At 43.9% G+C, this 12,799-nt stretch overlaps 1 protein-coding gene across 1 annotated transcript in view; it reads right to left on the bottom strand.

Annotated features, from left to right (window-relative positions):
* The window catches only part of Znf148 (zinc finger protein 148), a 123,187-nt gene extending 110,685 nt beyond the window's left edge, over window positions 1–12,502 (bottom strand). The window contains 1 exon segment of the mRNA XM_038345488.1: window positions 12,278–12,502. The gene's annotated coding sequence lies outside the window, so the exon portion shown is untranslated.
* Between the last annotated feature and the right edge of the window lie 297 nt (window positions 12,503–12,799).

Here is a 12,799-nt window from a genome sequence, read left to right on the forward strand (position 1 = left end):
TTACAGGCTATTCAACTGTCCAACAATTGTAGAATGGGTAAATACACTGTGGAATAGTAATATAGGAGACACCTAAGAAGGAATGAAAAATAAGCTACTGTTACATGCAACAGAAATGAATCCAACAGCCATAATTTTAAGAAAAAGAAAAGAGACAGAAGGCATTCTTGCATTCATATGAGATCCAAAGCCACACGGAACCACTGTGACGACAGAGACTAGAGTAGTGGTTTGGAGGTGACGCACGGGGAATAATGCGGATGGAAGAGCCATTAGAAACTTCTATATATTAAGTTAGAAGGTGGCCAGATAAGTGGATATGTAAATAAATAAAAAGATTAGAGTACCTTACTGGACATACTTCAATAAATAAAATAGTTTAAACCATTTTGGTCTGGATTTCAAGCTCTCCCTGCTACTGTTTTCTAGCTTTATTCCCTTTCATTCCTCAACACAAACCTTAATTACAGCTGATTTAAACCACCAAATCTTAACACACCCAGAACTGCCATTTCTACCACCCTCATCATCCCGCCTATGCAGTCCCGCCTACCCTTCACGTTCTAAGCTAAACACCAATTCCTCCACAAAGCCTGATCAAAACTGCCACATAATTTGTATCATAGACGAATGCATATACTTTATCCCTAAATACCTGAAGAAAATGGATAGTGCATTCATAAGCACAGATGCATCCTTTCATTGTCTACCATAAAACCTTGTACAGAGTAAGTGCACAAGGATTCTTAAGTAAATTCTGCTGGTCCATCAAAAACACCCTGTAATCTACCCCTCCTTTTCATATCCCACTCACTACTATTTCTATTCACAATCCATTCCATCCCAGTTTGCAAGTTTAAAATCATACAAAAATGGTTAAACCCTTACTACATGAAAAAAAAATGTTGTAATGCATCCACTATTCTACCCAAAAATACAATCCAACTTCAGCTGCTGCCATTTGAATGTTTCTGGTCACCCAGTCTCTCCGCTACAATAATCCCATCCCCTCCCCTCATCTCCAACCCTACTCTTACCTAACTCCAGCCCTCTGGAGCTTCATCACAAGCCTCCTAACTGGTCATCTCCTGCCTCACTGGACTACCACACTGCCCCAATGCTGTAGGGCACATCTACTGTCAGACGAACAAATAAACCGAGGGACATAACTTCAGTAGTAAAGCATTTGGCTAGCATGGGCAAAGCCCCAGTTTCAATCCTTAGCACTAAAGGAAAAACAAAATATTAAAGCCTAATATATATAGTTCTTGACTTAAATTCTCTTCCCAAAATTCCAAAGCTATACATTAGTGATGTATGTTAACATATTGTAATCATCAAAGCCCTACAACAACCTTGGTCAGAAAGGTACAATGGTTATCAATTTCCTGATAATAAAGAGCAGAGGACCAGGAAAGGAAATAATTCTCTACAACAGTGGTTCTCAACCTTCCTAATGCTGTGACCCTTTAATACAGTTCCTCATGTTATGGTGGAAGCAAAAACTTATTCCGTTGCTACTTCATAACTGTGATTTGCAACTATTAGTTATGAATTGTAATGTAATTATCTAATATGCCACCCAAGGAGTCGTGATCCCACAGGTTGAGAACCACTGCTCTACAATTATAAAATGTGTAAAGACAAAGACCAAGACAACAACCCAGGTTCTCTTTACTTACAAAGCACAACACTAACACACCAATACAAACTACTTACTTAGCTTTCAGGTCACTCGTATTTTACCTAACCCAAACTAACTCTTCCTACTTTAAAATGTAATACGCCCAACTCATGAATTAAGCCCCTCTGCTCTTATAAGTACAGACTGTGATTATTTAGAAACTCATGAAACTCATTTCATGGATGATAATTAAGTTCTTACCCCAAATCCCCTAAGCTAGCTTTGCTTTCTTTGGTGGGGGAAGGATATCATCCTTTTAGATGATATCTGGACTGTGCATACCGGCACACGCCTTTCATCACAGCACTCAAGAAGCAGAGGCAGGTGGATCTCTACATTCAAGGCCTGGTCTACATAGTGAGCCAGGCCTACACACAATGAGACTCTGTTTAAAAAAAAAAGGTGGGGGTGCTAGAAGAATGGCTCAGCAGTTACAGAGTACTGGCTACTCTTCCAGATGACCTTGGTGTCAACTCCAGCACCCACATGGCATCTCCCAACTGTCTGTAACTCCAGCCCCAAGGGATCCAATGCCTGCATGCATGTACATATAAAATACAGTAACTCTTTTAAAAGAAGAATACATACTATTCAAGAGAATCCAACTTGGTAAAGAAGGTTCTGGGGCTGGAGAGATGGCTCACTGGTTAAGAGCACTGACTGCTCTTCCAGAGGTCCTGAGTTCAATTCCCAGCAACCACATGGTGGCTTACAGCCACCTATAAATGAGACCTGGTGCCCCCTTCTGGCATGTGGGCACACATGGAAGGAATGCTGTACACATAATAAATAAATCAATCTTAAAAAAAAAAAGAATGTTCTGGATGTGAATTTTTTTGTTTTACATATACACATATTCATACACATATGTATTAACTAATATGTGCCTTGTATTTCTTACTGTGGGTTATCATTTAAATATTATACCATTCCTCATTTATAGACCTTAGTTAGATGTCTCATCCCTAACCTCTCAGACTAAAATGTTTTTTAAATTATTTTATGTATTTATATCTTTTTTCTTTTTATTTCTCCGCCCCACCCCCCGCCCTTGAGACAGGCTCTCTACGCAGCCCAGACTGACTTTGAACTCCCTGTGCTGGTCAAACTGGCCTGGAAAGCTGGATCCTCCTGCCCCTGCCTCTGCCTTCGGGTGCTGGAATTACAGACCTGCACACCAGTACCCCAAGCTTTAAAATACACTTCTGTGGCACTGCAATGCTGTCTCAGGTTTGTCTCAGGTCAAGTACATTCTTACAACTTCAGCAACAGTAGGTAATTTCTTATGGTGCACTTTGCTGTTTATGGCTGTTTGTGAACACCATATATGTGTGCACAAGTCTAACTCCCCCAGAATATAACTCCCAAAGGACTCATTCTTGATGGCATCTTGTAATGCTTTTGTATAGAATGTACCTGATCTGTTAAATAAAAATCATCTGTAAATTACATGAATAATCTCTGATATAGTCCAAACTTTCTGTTAACTCTCAGGCTTCAAGCAGTCTTACCATCTCTCTATTCAAGCAATCCTCTTTACCTGCCTCCCATCTTCCCCCTTCTCACTAGACATAACTTATAATCATTTTCTTCTTGCAGAACCACTTTCCCCCAATCTGATTCTCTTCTACATTAATTCTAGTTCTCCAATATCTAAACCAAACGATCTCTCTTTTGGAGGCAGGGGTGGGAAGTTGGTAGGTACAGCATCTCAAACTGGCCTGAAGCTTGCTATATAGACAAGGCTGCCCCTCAACCTACAGCAATTCTCCTGCTTCTGTGGTGCTAGGATTACAGGCATGAGCCACCAGCCATACTGAACAATTTTATAGTTAACATATTTTCCAACTACATCTCCTCAAATTATGTTCACTCCTTTCTTTTGCACCCATTTTTATCAACCCCCTTAATTCTTGTTTGTATAAAAAGGCAAATTACACATAAATAAAACAACTGAAAACAGAACCCAGATCTCCTGAACTAGTCTCCCGTCCACTTGTTTATCCAACAGGCAATGTGTATCCACTGCACACACGCCCTCAGTCCTAGCTGTCCCATCTGCAATTCAGACAGCAACTCTGAGAAGTGTGCAGGAAAATGCCAGACTTGTGTTCTTCATTCACTAACCAAAGAATCTGCAAGATAGACTCAGAAAATAAACTAAAAGATATACTAGATAAAGACTGAAAAGACCCCACACTTGTTGCAGGGAGCTCAAAAAATCTATCCAACATAAGATAATTCAGAAAGAAACAGACCAGTAGGAACAGCTAAGAGGAAACAGGCATAAGGCATTCAAATAGATCCAGATGGTAGGCTCACTCTAAGGCTGTCCAAGAAACCTGGAGCCCTTTGGTCCCATTCTGAAACTCCTTAGGGCAACAGTTCTCAACCTTCCCAATGCTGTGACTCTTTAATACAGCTCCTCATGTTCTGGTGATCCCAACCATAAAATTATTTCATTGCTACTTCATAACTTTAATTTTGCTACTGTTATGAATCATAATGTAAATCCTTTTAGAGATAGAGGGTTCTGAAGGGGTTGCGACCCATAGGTTAAGAACCACTGCCATAGTGAGTCCCACAAACATCTAAACTTCTTCTATCCTTTCCCAATACTATTAACAAATACTCCCAATACTCTGAACTCCAATGACATGTCAGTCTTCAAAACTCCATTGTCCCCATTGTCCAGCCAGGCGTGGTGGCACACACCTTTGATTCCAGTACTTGGGAGGCAGCAGCAGGAGGATCTTTGTGAGTTCAAGGCCAGCCTGGTCTACAAAGAATTCCAGAACAGTTAGGGCTACACAGTGAGACCCTGACTCAAAAAGTGCACACATGCACATGCACGCACGCACACACACATACACACAAGCTATCCCTTACTTTTTTTATTCAATCCACCCATCCAACCATCTGATTTTGCTCAACTAACACAAGTGCCTAACTGTAAAGTGGTCGCCATCTGCAAAATATTCCCAACTTCCTCTTTGAGAGTATTTTCCTTTTAAAAAAAATATTTATTTATTTATTCATTATGGATACAATATTCTATCTGTGTGTATGTCTGCAGGCCAGAAGAGGGCACCAGACCTCATTACAGATGGTTGTGAGCCACCATGTGGTTGCCGGGAATTAAACTCAGGACCTTTGGAAGAGCAGGCAATGCTCTTAACCACTGAGCCATCTCTCCAGCCCCTGAGAGTATTTTCTAAAGCCAGTTAAGTCAACCAAGAAACTCATTTTTGTGCCTTTGACTAGTTGAACTGTAAGCAAAACCACTCTCTATTTTCTCTATTTAATAATGATTGGTCTTTATCACTTCTAAAAATCAAAACTTTGAGTAAAAACAGACTTGTCAGGAGTCAGAAAGATGGCCCATCAAGTAATAACAATTGCCACCAAGCCTGATAACCCCAGTTTAATCTCTGGGATCCACATGGTGGAAGAAAATAACAGACTCTTCACAAGTTACCTTCTGACCACACACACACACGATAGGTAGGTAGGTAGGTAGGTAGGTAGGTAGGTAGGTAGGTAGATAGATAGATAGATAGATAGATAGATAGATAGATAGATAGATAGATAGATTTTTTTGAGAATTATTGTCAACAATGAGGGTACTCAAAATAGTATACTTTGTACTACTTTTAAATGTACCACCCTGAAAGAATTATGTACTCATAAGGATCACATCTCAAATATAATTTAGAAAAAGCTTCCCCAAAAAGCATACAATAGACGTTCAGAAATAGTTGAATAAAGTAATGCTGGAGGTTGAAAGGTAATTCAGAAAAGGCATTCTACCAAAAGTCTGAACACTACCTGAAGATATTTAAAAGACCAATTTCAGGCTAGAGAGACACTCAGCAGGTAAAGCACCTGCTGCCAAGCCTGTCAACCTGAGTTCAATCCCCAGTACCACTGGAGAGAACTGTTGTCCTGTGACCGCCACATGCACTGTGGTGTATATGCTCACATGCATATACACATGAAAAACCAATATTTTTACTGTTTTTTTGTATGTGTGCGTGTGTATATGGGTGTACGCACACCCGTATGTGAACACGTATGTGCTTGAAGGCCATAGGTGTCCTGCTCTCTCTGCCTCCCTCAATGAATCTGGAACAACTTAGCTATTTCTGTCTCTGCCACCCTCAAACCCAACCCTCTAACCTCCACACAGTGCTGGGGTTACAGGCATAGGTGCAACCACTCTAGCTTTTCCTATGGGTCCTGGGGATTTAAACTCAAGTCCTCAAAGCTTGCACAGCAGGAGTTCTCACCCTCTGAAATAGCTCCCTAGTTCTTACAAGATTCTTAAAACAGGGGCTGGAGAGATGACTCAGTGGTTAAGAGCATTGCCTGCTTTTCCAAAGGTCCTGAGTTCAATGCCCAGCAACCACATGGTGGCTCACAACCATCTGTAATGAGGTCTGGTGCCTTCTCCTGGCCTGCAGACATACATGCAGACAGAATATTGTATACTAAATAAATAAATAAATAAATAAATAAGATTCTTGAAACAGAGAGAGCTAAGAAAATAGACCATATTAAACCACCCTCAGATTAGAGGAAGCCCTTTGATCTCAACCCTTCAATGTTTATGCAGGATTAGAGCTGCAATCTAATCCGTTCCATCTTCTACCGTGAATGTAAACACCCTTTAATCCCTCATGCTCTCAGGCTCACATACCCACACACATACACTTGTGTTTGGTTTGCTCATTGAGACAAGGTATTGCTATGTAGCCCTGGCTGGCCTGGAGCTCCCTATATGGACCATGATGGCCTGGAATTCACAGACATCCTCCTGCCTCTGCCTATTTGAGTGCTATGACTAAAGGTGTACACCAAAACACTCAGCTATATTCTTTTGTCTATAACACTCACCCAGTCAGTAATTTAATCAAATGTCATCATTATTACTAACTAAACACTACCTTCTAGCAATCATTCAACAGGTATTTACTAAAAATCAAACTGTTAGCTGGCAGTGATAGTACATACCTTTAATACCAGCACTCAGGAGGCAGAGGCAGAGGCAGACAGATCTCGGAGTTCCAAGGCCACACAGAGAAACCCTGCCTCAAAAAAAAAAAACTGTTCAGTTTCCCCAAATATTATTTGAATAAAGTCTCAGTTCTAGAACAGGTTACAATCTAATTACCATTTTCAAAGAGAAGGGAAATATATAAATGAATAAAGCTAGCTCCATGGCAGAGTCCTTGCCTAACATGCACAAGACCCTAGATGTAATCTGCAATACCAGAAAAAAAAATTTAAAAGAGAACAATACACATAAGAAATTAGAATATTTAGTATTCACATCTACATGTGAAAGAATTCTTGACATTGAGAATAAAAGAGGCTTCCAAGAAGCTTAGTTAGTTAAATAACATTTCCTAAAAGAAGTAGAACAGTACTTACTCCCCACATCTATGGTGCTGACCTTAACTCCATATACAAACTTTGAAAACAGACTCCATTCTTTTTATTAGTTTTTATTGTGTGTAAACATGCACACACATGCCACCCGCATGTAGAGGTCAGTGGACAACGTGCAGGAGTCAGCTCTCTCCTTCTACCACGTGGGTTCTGGGAACTGAACTCAGGTCATCAGACTTGGCAGCAAGGACTTTTACTAGCTGAGCCATCTCACCAGCCCTGACTCCATTCTTCTAAATGAGCATCATAGATTTGTCCACCATATGTTCCTACCAATCCATTATTTAATAAAATATGATATAGCGAGGGGCCAGGGAAATGGCTCAGTGGGGAAAAAGTTTGCTGCAAAGCCTGGTGACCTGCGTCTGACCCCACAGACAGACCTACAAGGCAGAGCTGACTCACTCATACTGTCCTCCATACTTACAGCATGGTGCGTGTGCACGCATGCTGTGCACACACAATAAATAAGTGCAATTTAAAATGTTACAGTCATACATAGTGGTGCATGCCTATAATCCCACAAGACTGAAGCAGAGGGATTCAGAGACCTAGGTAAGCCTGGACAACTTTGCAAGTTCCCGGCCAGTCTGGAACCATTTAGCAAGGCCCTCTCTCCATCGAATGAATAAGTGAACAAACACCTCAGACACCTGGAATGAACAGTCAGGGTCATTTTAACACATTCCCATGTTTCATCAGCTCTAACTTTCCAGAAGACTGCACAACCTGGTAGGTACCTCCTCCCCATCTCTCACCAGCAAATCTAATGTTGCAAAGACGCTGTTTCCTACAAGTCTTGTTTAGGTCCAAACCTCCCTTTATCATTTCACCCAATACTTCCACCTACTTTAACAAGCCCTCTTTAAAGTTAGAAGAGTTTAAAGTCTCTCTCTCTTTTTTTAATTTTTATTTTATGTGCATTGGTGTTTTTGTCTAGATGTGTATCTGTGTGAAGGTGTGGGAGTCCTTGGAACTGGAGTTACAGACAGGTGTGAGCTGCCATGTGGGCGCTGGGAATTGAACCCTGGTTATCTGGAAGAGCAGTCAGAAGAGCTGCGCCATCCCTCCGGCCCCTTAAAGGCTCTTCTAACACAATGGGCAAATCAAGAAATACAAAGTCAAGCAAATAGTTTAAAGTTTCTAATTTGAGTTAAGCCTCTAAAACATTAAGGCTTAAGTAGGGCCAGCAAGACGGCCTAAGAGGGTAAATGTGCTTTGCTGCTTAATGATACTAGCCTGATGACCTGAGTTCAATCCCTGGAACCCACATAAAGGTGAAGGAGGGAAACCAACTCGTCAAAGTTGTCCTCCGACCTCCACACATATTCACCCTGCTAGACATGTGCCAACACACACACAACAAAATTGCTTTAATAAAAATTAAATTTAAATAAACATTTTAATATCAAGACTTAGGCACATCATTTGAAAGTATAAGGCATCTAGTAAGCAAAAATAACTAAAGATCAGAATGGAGAACAAAAAGAGAAAATGTCATCCATTGCACTCAGGGAACACTGACTTCTATAGTCATCCTCCAAAGTGGTGATGTCATTTGTGAAGAGACATGATGGAGCAGAGCACGGTGGCATACATCTGCAATCCTGCACATGGAGAAGGCAGGAGCCACCTAAGCCAAACAGAAATGATAAAAGCATACCAACTACTTAGAGCTGGAGAAAACCACGAACTACAAAAAAATTAATGCTTAAAAGTAGCACAACTGTGTGGGAGAACACAAGGTAAGCAGAGAGATAAATATGATCAGGGAAAATGGACGTGTGAAAATGCCATAAAGTGACCCGTTATTTTGTACAAAGTGTGCTTACTTTCTTTTTTGCTGTTTTTTGTTTGTTTGTTTTTTCGAGACAGGGTTTCTCTGTTAGCAGTCCTGGGTGTCCTGGAACTCACTTTGTAGACCAGGCTTGAACTCAAACTCACTGAGATCCGCCTGCCTCTGCATCCCAAGTGCTGGGATTAAAGACCCATGCCACCACAACCTGGCTATGTTTATTTTCTTAAAGTGTAAAACAAGAACAAGGTTTAAGAAAACAGTGGGCTGGGTTATAGCTCAATTTGTAGTGTTTACCCAGGCAGGCAAAAAGTCTCGGATTCAGCAAGCAGTGGTGGCACACACATTTAATCCCAGCACTCAGGAGGCAGAGGCAGGTGGGGATCTATGAGCTTGGGGCCAGCCTGGTCTAGAGAGCAAGTTCCAGGACAGCCAGGGCTACACAGAGAAACCATGTTTCAAAAAAAAAAATCAAATAAATAATAGAGTCCTGGGTTCAATTACCAGCACTTCATACACTAGATATAGACACCTTAATGCCAGAACTTAAGGAGGCAAAAGGTTCAGAAAGTCATGGTCATCTTCCCTACATGAAAGCCCCGTCCCAGGAACAATGGAATGGATCTGTTGAGTTTGGGAGCAAGGTCAGCACAGCAGGCAGCAGTCTCTGGAAAGAAAAACTGCAACTGACAGGGTTGCTTTTCATTGCTGGGTCCCTTCAGAACAATCTTTAAATTACATACATATTCATATTATTTGCATAATGAAAAACAACGTACTATATTTAGGTTATTGTAGTAAAAGAACTGACAATATACAGCACTAGTGAGGGGGATGAGCCTCTCGCACAATAATGACAATAAAAATAGGTACATCATATCAAGTCAGCCCTTTTTAAAGGTGACCAAATCAAGTTGGAAAACAACTCATCCGTTAAAAAAGCGCTCTTCCAAAGGACCAAGTTCAGTTTCAGCACCCATGTCAGACAGCTCAAAACTGCCTGTCATGCCAGCTCCAAGACATACAACATTCTCTTCTAGCCTCCTTGGGTACCCCACATCTAAGGCATATGTTCACACAAACACATAAATAAAAAAAAAATCTTTAAAAGTGAGCAAATCTAAATGCACTAACGGGAAATTTTCCAAGTTTTCCAAGACAAATCCTGATTATTTCTATTAAAAAAATTGTAATGGAGCCGGGCGGGTGGTGGCGCACGCCTTAATCCCAGCACTCAGGAGGCTGAGGCAGACGGATCTCTGTGAGTTCGAGGCCAGCCTGGTCTACAAGAGCTAGTTCCAGGACAGGCTCCAAAGCCACAGAGAAACTCTGTCTTGAAAAACCAAAAAAAAAAAATAAAAAATAAAAAAATTGTAATGGAAGAAACCTCCTCCCCCACCTTAAGTAGCATCTCAGCTAGAGAAATGAAATCTTTCCTAAAAGAATGTGGGGTAAGAGTTTCCCATTCCTCTCCCAAATTTTCTCTTTTCCTTCAACTTCCAGAAAAAGATGTCACATTAAACACACTTATCCTCTCTTCAGTTGAAGTAGTATTACAACATATCATGTAATTCCTCTTAACAACAAAAGGTAAATACTATTCTGGTAGCTCTTAAGACACTGACCTAGTCATGTAGTGGTGCACGCTTTAATCCCAACACTCAGGAGGCAGAGGCAGGTGGATCTCTGAGTTTGAGTACAAACTGGTTTACAAAGTGAGTTCTATGACGGCAAGAACTAGGGTTTCAACAGCAACAAAAAAGACAAGACACTGTCCTCGCCCAATGCTCCTTCTTGAAGCACTCAGTAAATACAACAGAAAGAACCTGGTTTCCTGAAATAGAGATGCTAACTGTCCCTTCTCGCCAGCCCTGGACTCATCCTGTCACTTCAAGTTTCCTTAGACATCATGATCAGCTACTCTTGACCTCCTTATAACTCAGATCAACGATAACATACAGCCTCCGTTCTGCATGCCTACATTTTGCCGGCAGATGTTATTTTCTTCAGTAACACCATGCCTCGGTGACAGAGTGCATCCAGAATTGTGAATGGAGAAGGATCTCCCGCCAACCAAGCCAACTAGATTCCTTTGAGCTACAAATGGAGCCCCCAAACACGGGACTACCATGCACCAACTCTCAACACGCACATTTTATCATCTTGTATCCTGCAACTAGGCTGAAATATGGCCACGACTTCTTATGGAACCGGTGGAAGCTAGGGAGCGAAGAAGAAAACTTCCAGGACAAGTAATTCCTACTCCCGTGTCTGCCAGGATGGTGTTCAGCCAGCCTCCGGTAAGTGACAATACTCCAAATCTGCTAAAATTCTAAACTCCGTGGCCTCAAGAATCCCCACAGGCCTGGCGGTTTCTCAAGGTCTCTTCCCAAGATCTTCAGTTCAGTAGTGCGGCACTAAAATGTCTCAAGCCAACCTACAGACTAAGTGACTGATTCTCAGTGACCCCCAACCACAGCGGGGACCCACACTTACCGGATGTCATCTACTGAAGAGCCCAAACAGGTTCCGAACTAGGCCACTCTGGCCCATCTGGAATAACTCTTTAGACCTTGGGCCAGCATTTGATAATTATGCTACATCTGTCGATGCTATTATGCATTCCCTGCATCTTCTCTAATATTTCGCACTCCTCTGGCTTCAAATGCTCTCCCTTCTATCCGCAGAAACTACTCTATGCCTTTCTTTCCTTGCCTTGGAAACGCTTCGATTCTTTCCATAATGAAACACCTAATATATCTGCACAATGAACACCCCCAGAATCCTCAAGACTGCTCCACAGCCACCCCCGGCATTCCTCCACCTATCCGGTATCTTCCCTCCGGCCCCTTTCTCCCCTTTCGCACTCCCACTATGCTTCCTGCAAGCAATCCCTTTTCTCCAGCCCCTGCCCTTCCCTGCAGCCAAAGAGCACCGAGGCAGCAGCGGCGACCGAGGCCTGCGGTGCATAAAGCACTGCACCAAGACGGCGGAGAGCCCAGGGGTCTGGCCGGCCTCCTCGCCCACAGCCTGGCACCCCGAGGCCTCTCCGCAAGCATCCCACCTCCTTCCTACCCGACACCGGCCGCAGGCCTCGGAGGCCGCCAGCTCGCCTCCACCGCCCCCGTCATTCTCCGTTCTCCAAGCCCCGACCCACCATCCTCGCCCCGCTTCCTCGCGTCCCCCAGCCCCGCGCTCCCGCGGCCTGCACCCGCCGCTTCCCGGGCCGCCCCTGGCTGGCCCGCCGCTCCCGCGGGTCAGGCCGTCGCCGCCGCGCTCCCCCCCGTGCGCCGCCCCCTCCCCTCCCCCGCCCTCCCGGGCCCAGGCCTGCCAGGCCGAGCGTTTACCGCGGGCTGGCGCCGAGGCGCGCGGTCACCGACTGCAGGCGGCGGCAGCTCCGACCTTCCCACGGGCCCGGCAAGGAGGGCGAGGGGGAGGGGAGAGAACTTTTGCTGTGGCAGCTCCGGCGACAGCTCCCACCCCTGCGCCTTTCTCCTCTTCCTCCCCCTCCTCCTCCTCCTCTTCCTCCTTCTCTTCCTCCTCCCAGAGCAGTCGAGAGGCAGACATGGCGCGGCTAGAGCGCCGCCGCGGTCGCCGCCGCTGCCGACGCGGTGCATTGTGGGAAGCCCCGCACACAGGAAGCGCTCCGGGCCGCCCGCCCTCGCCTGGCGCGGAGATCTGGCTGCGAGACCCAGCGTGGCTCTGATTCCGGCGCCTGCGTGTCAGTCGCGCAGCGTGGCCGGGGAAGCTGGCTCCGCGTCGCGCTTGCCCGTGATGGGCCTTGAAGGAAGACGCTTTGAAATAGATCGGAGCCGAGAAAGCTCCTGTGAGAAGCGTGCACCCCTTGAGGCTGGGTGCGTGCCTGGCGC

This window comes from Arvicola amphibius, chromosome 10 (assembly GCF_903992535.2).
Source record: "Arvicola amphibius chromosome 10, mArvAmp1.2, whole genome shotgun sequence".
Lineage (NCBI taxonomy): Eukaryota > Metazoa > Chordata > Mammalia > Rodentia > Cricetidae > Arvicola > Arvicola amphibius.